This window comes from Oxyura jamaicensis, chromosome 4, assembly GCF_011077185.1.
Source record: "Oxyura jamaicensis isolate SHBP4307 breed ruddy duck chromosome 4, BPBGC_Ojam_1.0, whole genome shotgun sequence".
NCBI lineage: Eukaryota > Metazoa > Chordata > Aves > Anseriformes > Anatidae > Oxyura > Oxyura jamaicensis.
In genome coordinates this window covers 41,954,298-41,968,579 of record NC_048896.1, presented here as the reverse complement: position 1 = coordinate 41,968,579, position 14,282 = coordinate 41,954,298, and the positions used below count along the sequence as shown (strand labels likewise).

At 39.7% G+C, this 14,282-nt stretch overlaps 1 long non-coding RNA gene across 3 annotated transcripts in view; it reads right to left on the bottom strand.

Annotated features, from left to right (window-relative positions):
• Positions 1–14,282, bottom strand: part of LOC118166538 — a 360,867-nt gene that overhangs the window by 65,693 nt on the left and 280,892 nt on the right. For all 3 annotated transcript variants that reach the window (XR_004750563.1, XR_004750562.1, XR_004750561.1), the window contains one exon: positions 5,703–5,836. This is a non-coding gene — a long non-coding RNA (uncharacterized LOC118166538). The remainder of the gene's footprint in view (positions 1–5,702; positions 5,837–14,282) is intronic.

The following is a 14,282-nucleotide window of genomic DNA, read 5'->3' as shown; positions in this document are numbered from 1 at the left end:
GGTCTATTCTCCCACGTGCCTGGTGACAGGACGAGGGGGAATGGGCTAAAGTTGCATCAGGGGAGGTTTGGCTTGGATATTAGGAAGAACTTCTTTCCTGAACGGGTTGTTAGTCACTGGAACGGGCTGCCCAGGGAAGTGGTTGAGTCACCATCCCTGGAGGTCTTTAAAAGACATTTAGATGTAGAGCTTAGGGATATGGTTTAGTGGAGGACTTGTTAGTATTAGGTCAGAGGTTGGACTCGGTGATCTTGGAGGTCTCTTCCAACCTAGACTATTCTGTGATTCTGTGATTCTGTAACATGGCACAGGAGACTGGACTTCCCTCCAGCACAGCTGGAGGGATTGGCTGCCTATCTGTGAAACCATTACAACCAAGCAATCTGCCTTCCCTCGCACCACCTCATCTGTTTTTCAAACACTGCCCCTATGTTAGTGCTGAAAGCATATGCCATATTTGCCATAAGAATAAGGGTCTTACATCAAACACATTGGTCTGCAGCTACAGAGCTTGTATATCAATGATATTAAAATATCAATGAGTATCTATTTAGTAGTGTTGAAATTTCAAAAACAGAATTGCGTAATAACCTGATATCTGATTCTCAGAAAAGTTAGCAGATGGCAAAAATTTTCTCAGTTATTAAAAATTTTACCAGCTCAAGATGTACCTTCTAGTGTAATAACTGATCAACACTCACTCTACTTCATATGATTTAACTTTTAGTTCAGAAAATGAACTGTGGGTCTGTGGCCATGGGAGTCGACAAGCCCCATGGTTGATGATAATATCGGACTCTTAACGATGAGGCTATCAGGAATGTAAAGAGCTTAGAGGGAACAAAGAAGGGTGATTCAGGAGACGCCTTGCCGTCTCCGGTTGCTTGTTCTCCAGCCGTTAAGGCATGGAAGTTGCTGGATGTTTGTGGTTGCCGGGCAAAGTTGTTGAACAATGAATAATTAGTGGAAAATGACTGCTGTGGGGGAATAGTATAAGAAGGGAACCTGTCCTCAATATGGGGATACAACATAGGATAATGTAGTTATGTCATCAATAAAGTAGCAGCAGTTACTGAAAGAACCCTGGTGTCTGTGTGGTCCGTTACGCCACAATGAACAACAATTATTTTTTTCCAGTTAGAAAACCATAACTTATCTGAATACTTTGAATTACAAAGTAGCACTATAATATTTAATTTCTTATTACAGCAATAACTTTATATTGCAAATAAAAGTGTGAATAAAAAGTTTAAATTTCTTCATAGTTTCTTTTTGGTTTTTTTTTCAGTAGATTAACAGAACTGTACGAACTGACCCTTCTTTGACTCATCTAAGACTGGGGAAGGTAGGGGTAGAGAAGATGGCTATTTGGCTATTTATAATGCAAAGGCGCGGGGGGGAACCACCACAGAAGAAAAAAACAAGCATGTGGAAACTGGGATCTCTTCACAGATGCTAACCTGACATATCCAGTGGCTGAAGGTAGGCTTTTCTATAAAAAGTGAGAAACAAAGAATATTATGAACATAAGATGAACTTTTGGGAAGATACTAAAGTTCAGGAATGTAAATAAAAAAGAATGAATCTAGTTCTTTTAGAATTAAATCAATTGGACTGTTGTACTAAGATGCAATCTGGTAATAGAAATATAGGATAGGAAGATAATGGAAGACACCTGCAGAACTCACTGAAGAACCTCACTGAAATGAGAACTGTTTGATATTGGAGCAGCATATTTCTAATTTAATATTACTTTCTTGATATCCGTCACTAAACATTACAGAACGTAATTTAGACATCCTCAAATATTTGCTTGTAATATGAAAAACAGACTACATTGGAGAAACTGAATTAGTTCAAGATATATTTGATTAAAAACACAGTTGTTAATCTAGAGTTTCCCATGACTGCAAAGCAGATGTTTTAAAGAAGATAAATTAAATAAATATGAGAAGAAACATTTCAACAGCAAAAACTTTGTAAATACTTCTGCTAGGTACCACTCTCTGTACATCTCCAAGCTAAGCAGCCTTCAATACACTGTCAAATACTCTATTATACCAGTGAAAGAGCCTCAAGATCTACTTCTCTATATGATGAATGTATGCACATACACAGGGAAGTGAGAGTCAACAACTCCAGAGTAGCATTCATTCAACATTAAAGCACAATCCTACTCTAAATGGAATGCACTTTTATTTAACTGAGCTACTATCTATGTAAACTCAGAGACATGGCTGATTTCCTTAACTAAAATAAATGGTTACTCCTTTCAAGTCCTGCTAGCACTGCAAACTTAATAGAGTTCTAGAAGTGCAATTGGTTTCAATTTTGGCTTACCAGTATCGGGATAAACTGAATTCTCATTGCAACTTCTTCATGACTGATAATGCATAAACCAGAAAAGTCATAGCTTTGGCTTCCAGACTACAGGCAAAACTTCCAAAGATTTGATAATGTCTCATCTCCTTTCTTCAGTTTCTGATGATCACATATCTTTAATACAAGGTCACTGTCAGTAATATACATGCAAGCACATAGTTCATAATGGCAGAATCACAATGTGAGATGAAGCACTGAAACATAAAAATAATAAACAATTCCAGAATTAAGACTACTGTCATTGGTCACATAGCCCCTTCTCATCTTATTTTAGTAAATGTTCTCCACCATTGGATTACTGATGGTGTTTTCTGACATGAACTATCACAGCCTATTTTATCTTGGTTAAATCTGATAGCGATTTCTTTTTTTTGTTTGTTTGTTTGTTTGTTTGTTTTTTAATACTGCTGTAGCAAACTCATAGTTGGTTGATGATGTGGAGCCCCGGTTCCTTCACGTTACATCTAGGACTGCTAGCACTTTAAATACTGGACTTTAAATATTATCTTAAATTTTTCCAGTCTGAAGAGCTGATATAACAGCACTTAGTTATTTGTTAATTTCTCTTAGGTGTGTTAGTTTGTTAATATTGCATTGCACTGGATTTATGCAACAAATTAAGGAGATATTTTCAACCTGGAAGAAAATGTGCCATTTTAAGGCTGATGACAAGCTGAAAAATTCAGAAAACCGTAACATCAAATGTTAAATACATGTTAAATAATCTGCAACAACATTAACTGTTAGGAAACTAGTATACACTTTAAGAAAAGGCACATTGATGATTATTTTCATGTACAGTACACATGAAGCAATCCAGTGTTCATGAGAATCATCTGTTCAACAAAAGTGGCCAGCAAAAGAAGCCCTACCTGCATGGTAAAAATGGAGCATCATTTAAGGAGGAAGAGAAAACTAGGTAACATCTTCCTCTACAACACTTAAATAAATAAAATAAAAAGAAATTAAAATAATAAAATAAATAAAAAATAATTAAAAAAATAATAATAAATAAAATAAAAAGAATTTAAAATAAAAAGAAATTATAATAGCTCTAGCAGTCAGAGTTTTCCATGTCAGTAAATGAGAAAATATCAGAATGTATGAGAAACAACTAGGTTCATTTATTGAACAATGCATACACGTTCTGTTCTATCTTCTCCATTTTGACAATAGCAAAAGCTTTACCCTGCTAGTAAGAGACTTCCTCTTTACATGCTGGCTGATGCCGGTTGGAAAGGTTAGGGACCATGTGTGGCACTAGCTGCAGCTGGTGGCTTGGACTGCTGCTTGACTCATGAAAAAGTACTGGAAATGTGGACTCTTTTTTGACTTAGGTACACATATAGTAAAAAGTAAAAGTACTGTGGTGTGTTCATAACAGCAGGATCCAGCAGGGGTATGCAGGAGTTCCCAGGGCCCTGCAGGATTTCTGCTCTTGTTCTTAGCACGTCAGGATGGGCTGTACTCACATCTACTGTTTATTTTTTGTTTGTTTGTTTGTTTGTTTTGGGTCAGTTAATCCGGTATCACAGCAACACGTCTCTTTAACTCATCCTGTATTAAGTAGTAGAGAAATCATCTTCACCGCTATTAGCTTAACTCTTATCTCTGATAAGCTCATAGAATTTTGCCAGATAGTATTGCAATTATATTTTTCTCCTACAAGGACACCCCCCAGGGAACATTTCCTAATGTAAATTCCATTGCAGTGCTATAATAGTTAGGTGAGGCATGCAGCTAGGTTTTAAAACATGTAAAACTGAGCAATACGAATTAACTGCATAACTGCAATGAGCTAATTCCAGATAAGTCTAATAGATGCTTTTTGTAGGTTGAGGTGAAGAATGTAAATATTTTAACAAAAGTTGTTTTAAATATACATGTATTCTGTAGTACCTTAACTCTAGCTACAATAGTGGTTTGAGAAATTTCCTATTTCTAATCAGCACAGAGCAAAATAGCTCCTACAGCTAACACACCACTGTGTGTTAAGCTTTTTAACAGGATTTTACTCCAAGTACCCTGCAACATTTTTGTATCAGAAAAATTTGACTTGTACAATTAGTACTCTTCAGAATTTTCAATGTACTTACAAATACCCTGCAGCCAGACCATGACATGTGGCATCTTTGAAATCCTAAAATTTGCAGCTTTAAGATTTCTCTGAATGGAATAATTAGATAGCATTTTGTATGCCTGCTATAATGGTTTTGCACATGAACTACTTTTAAAACATTGTGAGACTCAAAAAAGACTTTGACAGAGAAAAAAGTAGTGACTCCTATGAGTAATTTAGGCACGTCAAAAACAAATTGTTGCCTTATTTTATACTTTTTATGATTTGTGACATAAAAATATATTACATCTGCACTGTTGTTTTACTTTGGTTATGATTTTTGCCATTTAAATGAATATAGAGCAAGAAAGAATGAAAATCAATTCTTATTGTTCAATGTAAACTATTTGCATGACAGTCTTGGGAAGGAAATGAATAGAAAAAATATTTTAAAAGGGAAATTCTAAAAATGAGAATTACAGCCTTAATGGAAAAATCATATACAATTAACTAACGTATATGCAGTTTTGGTATAATCATTTCATTCTCCACGCTGTAAAATCTGAAAGCAACCAAAATACAATGACCTTGAAGTTCTAAATACCAAGATTCTTACCTTTCTTCTCCATTGCTACAGTCAGTTTCATTACAATTAATTTACTTGGTGCCATTTTTTGTTCCAGTTATAGTTCTTGTCTTAGTTTTAATTCCTTTCACAGAAATAAAAAAATTGAAACCTTTTACAGATCATTTTTAATATGTTGCACTGGATTTGTTGGTAATTCCACCTCCACATTCATCCAGAGGCACAGTCTCATGAATACGTAGCTGAAGGTTCATTAAGCCAAACAAATGAAATATGGAGTTTTAACAAGATGGAACTTCTTTTTCTGTTATGAATGGCATGTTACTACAAATTACTAGTGGACACACTAATTCTTAAGAATCATGCTGTGACATGTATAAGAAAGAAGGAAAGAAGGTGGCAAACATTAAAAACATAAAAAATCATTGGTGTGTTTTAAAGTAATTCTCAGATGCTTGCAAGCACAATTAGACAATGACATGTCCACTTAGTAGCTGTGTAAGAGATTATCTCAATGCATTGTATTTTAACAGTAGAACAATATAACCCAAACTTTGCTTCCCAAATTGACACAGGCTCTGAAGTCAATGAATTCTAGACATAACAGTGATCTCTGTATGTTGCTAGATATACACTTCAAGTTTTACGCTTAAGATTCCCAAGGACGAGAGTTACCTGGTAGCACTAAAAACAACAAACAAAAAACTGAAGGACATTCCTCAGTGACTTGTCAATGTCTCAGTCATGGTGCCAAATGGCTTCTTTAGAATCATGTTTCTTGTTCTTACAGCATTTGGGAAGTCTTGCGTCTGAAAAAAAAAAAAAAAAAAAAAAAAAAAAATCACAGATACCAGCAACATCATTTTCCTGTTCTGTTTGTCAACATTTTTGAGAAATTTAGATCCCAAGGGAAAATCGGTAACAACAGAGATAAACTAAGGATTTGCTTGCCCTGTGTAGTGTGAGGATCCCAGATACTGCAATCTTATTCTGCTATCTACCCAGCTGGTACAACACAGATCAGAAGGAAAACTTCCTGTTTCTCATGTCAGACTAGAAGACCCTTTAGAATACCCTTATTACCTTAGTCTCAGAGCTGTACTGCTGTGACAATGTGAATTCCAGCCCTAGAAAGAATTCAGATGATGATGGATCAAAATGCTGACCCTCATTCCATCGTACGGTATGGCCCTCCTTGCAATTCCATCATAAAACCATCGTTCCACGAATTCTATCGTATGGACAAAAGACAACGAGCTCACCGCATTAGTGACACTGACTGTTCAGATTTCTTGAAGAGACTTTTCATTCAAGTGTTATGAAGTTTCAAAAATACTTGAAGAGACTGGAAGTAGCACAAAGAAAGTGCACAAAAGCATTTGATTTTTGCATGGTTCATTCAGCAGCAGGAACTGTGCAGCCCTGAGTCTCTCCCAAAGAGGAACAAGACTGCTTCTTTCTTCACCACCTCACATCCTTGCTCCTGCTCTGAGCACTGTGCACAAACACCCATGGTGGCAGCAGTACCTCGAATGCAGCATGTAGCACCCCATCATCTTCACCACATTACAGAGCTGCTTTGAAATATGTGCCAACATGACAGATGCTAGCAGGAGAAGGCTCTCAGTCTTCTGTGAATTTGCCAGTGAATTTGCGCTAGCACTATGTCCTTCAGCCAAACCTCTCCGTGCAAATAAGTCTCTTGCAAGACAGAGGTGCACTGTGTCACTGTCTATCTTGTAAGGCCTGATTCTCTAGTTCAAAAATTAAAAACAGAAATGAATGAAGTATCACAAGCAAGTTCTCATCCCTTTTGCCTCCAAAACACATTAATTAGATATGAAACACAAAGCACTGAAATATTGGTAAATGCAGAATGTAGGCAGGCCATGCTACTCGAGTGTCTGCTCTAAATACAAATGTATTTATGCCCAAGGACAAATTCTCTTCAGAAGACTTCTGCTTAACTCTCCATACAAAGCGGTCAATGCTCAGACAAATGGGAAGCCATTCAGCATTTAGTTTTCTTCACTTTGTTTAATGTGTGGCCTAAGGCTTCCTTTATTAAGTTTATTCTGTTCTGAATACAGATTTGAAATGTCAGCGTGATTCATGTGCATTTATTCATTTAAACAAACAAGGAATTGCATACTGACATCTGGGAAGTACACACAGAAGTGTCCCCCATCGTTCTAATTCATAATTTTTAAAATGTGTATGTTCACTGAGAACTTAAATGCTTCAAGAGATTTTCTCCTATTTTGCTACAAGAAGTTACCTATGTCTGTTAGAAAGGAACATTATTCATTTATTTATTTTTAAATCTTGCACATTTCTTGCTTCATTGGTAAGTCTAGCAACTGCATAAAATTGCCACCGTGTGTGTATGGGTACTGAAATTCACATGATTCTGCTATTCCAGAACTAAGTAGATTTAATAGATGTTTATGAATGTTTCAATAATTTTATTCTTCTGCTTAAAAAGCTCTTTATGTTGAATTTGAGACAATGCTTCAGTGCTACCAATGAGTCAGAGGAGCATTTGCAGTAACTCTGCTGCATTATGAACTTTTATTTTATATATAGGCTGTTCCATCCATCCAGTCATCTACACAACTAATTTAACTGATGTTTGTCATTTTCTGTTCTATCAGAGCTTCATGACTTATTCAAAGCTATTTTGCCAAAATGTTTTCTACTTCTACTAGACTGAAAACTGCAAAAGGTAAAGAATAAAAAAATACTGATATATCACACATATATGCTATTCTATTTTCTGCTATTTTTTTCTGCTAAGCAAGGATAGAATACAGAATCACACAGTTGGAAGTTTACCTTTCTTTTCCATTCCTATATATTATTTCTGTAGTTTAAACAACATTGTAGAAATTTCACAGAATCACAGATTCACAGAATTTTCTAGGTTGGAAGAGACCTCAAGATCATCAAGTCCAACCTCTGACCTAACACTAACAGTCCCCACTAAACATATCCCTAAGCTCTACATCTAAATGTCTTTTAAAGACCTCCAGGGATGGTGACTCCACCACTTCCCTGGGCAGCCCGTTCCAATGTCTAACAACCCTTTCAGTAAATAAGTTCTTCCTAAGATCCAACCTAAAACTCCCCTGGTGCAATTTTAGCCCATTCCCCCTCGTCCTGTCACCAGGCACGTGGGAGAATAGACCAACCCCCATCTCGCTACAGCCTCCCTTCAGGTACCTGCAGAGAGCGATAAGGTCACCCCTGAGCCTCCTTTTCTCCAGGCTGAACAAGCCCAGCTCCCTCAGCCACTCCTCGTAAGACTTGTTCTCCAGGCCCCTCACCAGCTTTGTAGCCCTTCTCTGGACTCGCTCAAGCACCTCCATGTCCTTCTTGTAGTGAGGGGCCCAAAACTGAACACAGTACTCGAGGTGCGGCCTCACCAGAGCCGAGTACAGGGGGACGATCACCTCCCTGGCCCTGCTGGCCACACTGTTTCTTATACAGGCCAGGATGCTGTTGGCCTTCTTGGCCACCTGAGCACATTGCTGGCTCATATTCAGCCGACTATCAACCATCACTCCCAGGTCCTTCTCTGCCTGGCAGCTCTCCAACCACTCACCTCCCTGGTGCAGGACCCGGCACTTGGCCTTGTTGAACTTCATGCAGTTGACCTCGGCCCATCGGTCCAGTCTCTCCAGATCCTCCTGCAGAGCCTTCCTACCCTCGAGCAGATCGACACACGCACCTAACTTGGTGTCATCTGCAAACTTACTGAGGGTGCACTCAATGCCCTCATCCAGATCATCAATGAAGATATTGAAGAGGACCGGCCCCAGCACCGAGCCCTGGGGAACGCCACTAGTGACCGGCCTCCAACTGGATTTGACTCCATTTACCACGACTCTTTGGGCCCGGCTCTCCAGCCAGTTTCTAACCCAACAAAGCGTGCACCAGTCCAATCCAAGAGCAGCCAGTTTCTTGAGGAGAATGCTGTGGGAAACGGTGTCAAAAGCCTTGCTGAAGTCAAGGTAGACCACATCCACAGCCTTTCCCTCATCCACCCAGTGCGTCACTTTGTCATAGAAGGAGATCAGGTTCGTCAAGGAGGACCTGCCCTTCATAAACCCATGCTGCCTGGGCCTGATCGCCTGCTTTCCCTGCAAGTGCTGCGTGATGACTCTCAAGATAATCTGCTCCATGAGCTTCCCTGGCACTGAGGTCAAACTGACAGGCCTGTAGTTTCCCGGGTCAGTCCTCCGGCCCTTCTTGTAGATGGGCGTCACATTTGCTAGCCGCCAGTCAACTGGGACCTCCTCCGATAGCCAGGACTGTTGATAAATTTAAAAAGTACAGCAGAATACCTGTGGTATATAGTATTGCATCTGGATGTTACCCATTTTCAAGAAGTGCTATCTGCATGACTGAGTTTGGATTCGGTTTATGTAGAAGTCAGGATACTGACTCAAGGAAAACGGACTCCACAGTCAGTAAGACTGCAAAGTAGGTATGTTTATTCAGTGCTGGGCAGCACGGGGGGTAGTCCCACCAAAGTCCTGTGCTCCTAACGCGGCAACTTTCTTTGCTTATATACAGCAAAGAGTTACATATGCATGAAGTTTCCCAGAACATCTCTACATACGTATAACCTGTCCCCGCTTAGTATTAAGATTAGCTCCAAGAAGTCATTTCCATAAACTCCTCCCATCTGCGCTTGCGCGGTGCCTTCTGGTGGTAGGCGCTGAGGGTCCTGTTATCTCAAGGCCTTGCATGTTTGACATTCTTTATCTTGTCCTTTTAAAAACAATCCTCCTTATCTCTGAGCCCTTGGTCACAGTCCGAACCATAAGGTTGGTTTGATCTGGTTCTTGGGGCCCCAGGGGCTCATCTGGAGGCCTAAGCACAGCACAGGCCCAGTACGTCGCAAATGTAGCACACATTAAGCAATGAGTGTTGTCTATATATTTATTCTTAATCAGTCATTCTCTAATTTCTAATCCCATGTTTCAGTCCCCCCTTTTCTGGAAAACCTAGTAAATTCTTTTACTTAATATAAAATTTTTTCTTCCCAGTCTCTATGATATGTATCCGCCAATGCCTTGTCATGTACTTTCGTCAAGGAAGCTAATATTGCCATTCATTGTAACAATTTCCAATTCCAAACAAGCATTAAAAAAGACAATATCAAACTTATACCAACTAATATCAATAAAACAATAACTGGGTGACATAATGTGTTCAAAATCCCAGCTGCAGTTGGCAATCATCCAAAGAGGGCATCCCAATATGTGTAGGTAATAACTTGTGATACATTGTGTTGTTAGACTTAATCAACTGGTGGAATACCACTAGTGCCAATTATAGAAAATCACACCCGATGTTTCTAACAAAGTTACAAATACAAAAGTTAGAATATTTTTTGCTAGGGATAGTTATGTTTTCCTTATCTACTTCTACAAAAGCACAAGCAGTTCTTAAACACAAACAGCCTGGACCAATATATACAAGCACAGTCTTTTGACTAGTATTTGGATGAATTTCAAAGTGGCAAACACCTTGCTCAGTGTCAAGACATACATCCTGAGCATCAATTGTGTTGTTTTCACAAATAAATCCTTGTTGTTCCTGGGTAACACATGATTCCATATTTACAGACTGCCATTTCCCATTCCCCATCCGTGCCCATGTTCTATGCTCCGAAGGATAGAGCACTGTCTCCTCATGGTTTAATCCTAGTGGATATGGGGTGGATAACATAAACTGTGGCATTACGTATAGTAAACACAAAGGCAGTAGCCATATTAACAATGGGATCATAGATAAAATTTACCAGAGTCCACCAAGATTGGAACTTCCTCTCAAAATCATTAGCATTGTCCCAAAGAGTCTTTCGGACTTCAGCCGAGAAAATGCTTTCACTTCCTTCCCTAATGATCAAGGCAGCTGTTGCCTGCATTCATAACTGTGCTTGTATACAACTAAGGGCTAAAATACATTATCTTGAACCATACTAAGTTCATCTATTATTAGTTTGTGGTCTTGGTCTTCAGCCTTTTCCCATCTCAGTAACACCTTTGAAACTTGCCATTGGCTAGTTCCCAATGCCAATAAGGATGATTGTAGGGGCTGTTTTAGTTTTGTCAAATCACTTGTTGCTGTGGCCAGCTTATTCTGAATCAATATTTCTGAATCAATTCCCATTTAAAACTCCTAATCCTGTCCCTAGCATTCCAGTTAAGTCTCTTCGTGTCCTGTCCCCGAGGTGTGCTTGCTTTTGTGACCATATTGTCCAGCCATTATTAGTCCAAAACCAGCTAATTACTATGGTCTGCGTTAATATAAAATTATACCAACAATCTAATTTACCTGGGCAGATACAACCTTCTTGTTGGCCACTTTTGGAAATCGGTTTTACTAAAATCCCTGTTACTTTCTTACGGGTCGTTTCATTAATCATTCAGCACCCTATTTTAATTTCATCCCCTATGGTTCTTTGGTGTGTCCACCCTTACCCTAATTTTTGCCATTCTGATAACGTATGTAAATGGTCACCATTTTTTCGCCAAAAAAACATTACTGCTAACTTTCCATTAATGCTCTTATCCTCTGTTATTACGGCTTTGGACCAAGGTCACTCACCATTCTCTATTATCATAGAGGCACCTTCCAATTCTTGAATCACAATTACAACTATAAGCCACAAAAATAAAACAATTCTGTTAACTACATTTCTGCAAACTATATTACTAAATACTCCTGTCCTCACTTTGCTCGACTGAGCATTAGTTTCAATTCACCGTCACCCGGTGTTACTTTCCAGGGGGCTTCTGGAGCTTTCTTCACTTGAGAATGGTGAATCCAGGCACTCTGTTCCTTGATCTTAATTGCAGTGAAGGTAGTAAGGAGCACCTGGTATAGTCCTTCCCACCGTGGTTTCAAAGTTTTCTCTACAAGAGACTTAGTTACCTCTCGGGCTTTGGCAGTCCTACTGGGGAAAGCCTCTGGCCATCCTGAAAAGGTATCTGTTAACACCAGTAAATATCGACACCCACTTTCCTTGGAAGTTCAGAAAAGTCAATTTGCCACTGTTGCCCAGGCCCATGGCCTTTTACAATTTGACCCAATTTTGGTTTGGGGGCATTTTTGGGGTTAGTCTGGAGACAAAGATCACATTAAGTTATTTGAGTGATGGTAGCATATAAGTTCTTGGCAATATTTTTTCCAATTAGATAGTTATAAAAAGCGTCTATTCCCCAATGTGTTTTCTGGTGTTCCCATCCCTCTTGGTTATATTTTCCCTTTTGACTTTTGATTAATTTTCTATCCTTTTTGTTATATACAGGCTTAACTTCAAGGGGAATCTGCTCATCTGGAATCAGGGCTCCTTCAGTTGCTACCTCATTTTCTGCCACTTTTTTTTTGCCTCTCTGTCCGCCAGATCATTTCCTTCCTCCAATTCTGAGCTCACTTTCTGATATTCCTTAATGTAAATAATTGCTACCTTTTCAGGCGGCTGAACTGCTTCCAATAATCTCATTATTTCTTTTGCATGTTTGATTATTATTATTATTATTATTATTTATTTTTTCTGGCGAGTTCAACAATCCTCTTTCTTTCCAGATGGCTCCGTGTACATGTACAACCCCAAATGTATATCTTGCCTTTGGTTTTTCTAAGGCACGGGTCAGAGCAATTATCTCAGCCTTTTCTGCAGAGGTATCTGTTGGCAAAGGTCCAGATTCTATTACATCTTTGCAAGTGGTAACTGCATACCCAGCATGCTGTATTCTGCTGATGCCGTAGCTGCTTCCATATTTCTACATCATCACACAGAGTGTCCTTCAGATTGTAGTAGTTAACTTCGATGGTGTCCAGGCAGTCATAGTGTACTGGCTCCACTGGTTTCTGCTGATTTCAGGAACCTTTGTGGGGAAAGCCAGTGACCGCCTTCCACTTCCAGCACTGCGGACACTGTGTGAGACATTAGCACAGTTATTTTCTGTCCCAGGGTGAACTTGGGTGCTTCCTGGATATTTAGCACCATTGCTGCAATGGCTCTGAGGCATCCTGGCCATCCCTTGGCGGCAGCATCCAGCTGCTTAGAAAAATAAGAAACTACCCTTCGATATGGGCCCAGGTCCTGTGCTAGTATTCCCAGGGCAATCCCCGTCCAGGCCTGTCCTGGTTTCAGTTAGGACAGTTATTTTTCCTCCTAGTAGCTGGTAGGGTGCTATGTTTTGGATTAGGATGAGAAGAGTGCTGATAACATGCTGATGTTTTAATTGCTGGAGAGCAATGCTTACACTATGCCAAGGACTTTTCAGCTCCTCGCTCTGTCCTGCCAGCGGGCAGGCTGGGGGTGCAGCAAAAGCTGGGAGGGGACAAACCCAGGACAGCTGACCCAAACTGGCCAAAGGGGTATTCCATACCATCTGACGTCATGCTAAACAATATATAGGGGTGGCTAGCCGGGCTGTGGGGGCCGGCTGCTCGGGGTTGGACTGGGCATCGGTCAGCGGGTGGTGAGCAATTGCATTGTGCATCACTTGTTTGTACATATTATTATTATTATCATTATTATTTTCTATCTTAATAAACTGTCTTTATCTCAACTCACAGGCTTCACTTTTTCCGTTTCTCTCCCCCATCCCAGAGAGGGAGGGGGAGGGTGAGCGAACGGCTGTGTGGTGTTTAGCTGCCAGCCAGGTTAAACCACAACAAGGCCACACATTCTTCTTCTGTCTGGGTGGCTATGAGGAGGTCATCTACATACTGCAACAGCCTTCCTTCTCCTGATGAGGTTTCCCAGGTCTCCAAGGCCTTTGCAAGTGGTTCTCCGAACAAGGTGGGTGAGTTCCTCAATCCCTGAGGCAACCTTGTCCATGTGAGCTGTGTTTTGTGCCCACTTAAGGTTTTTCCAATCAAATGCAAAGATTTTTTGGCTGGCTTCATGGAGAGGGAGGCAAAAGAAGGCATCCTTCAGGTCTAAAACGGTAAACCAAGTTAGCTCTGGTGTTAAGCATTTTAATCAATTATCAGGTTAATTCCTTCTCTGTCTTCCTTTTTCAAGGGATACTATTTAATTCTGACTGGCTGTTTTCCTTCCTTAAGTTTAATTTGTATTGGAAGTGCATTTTTCGCCTTCCCTGGTACATTAGAAGATCATACTCTGGAAAACACTTGACTTAGGATTTCCTAACTAATTTACTCTTTGGTTTCAATAGCTGTCAATATCAAACTCAACACTTCCACATATATTTGATCATTTACCTC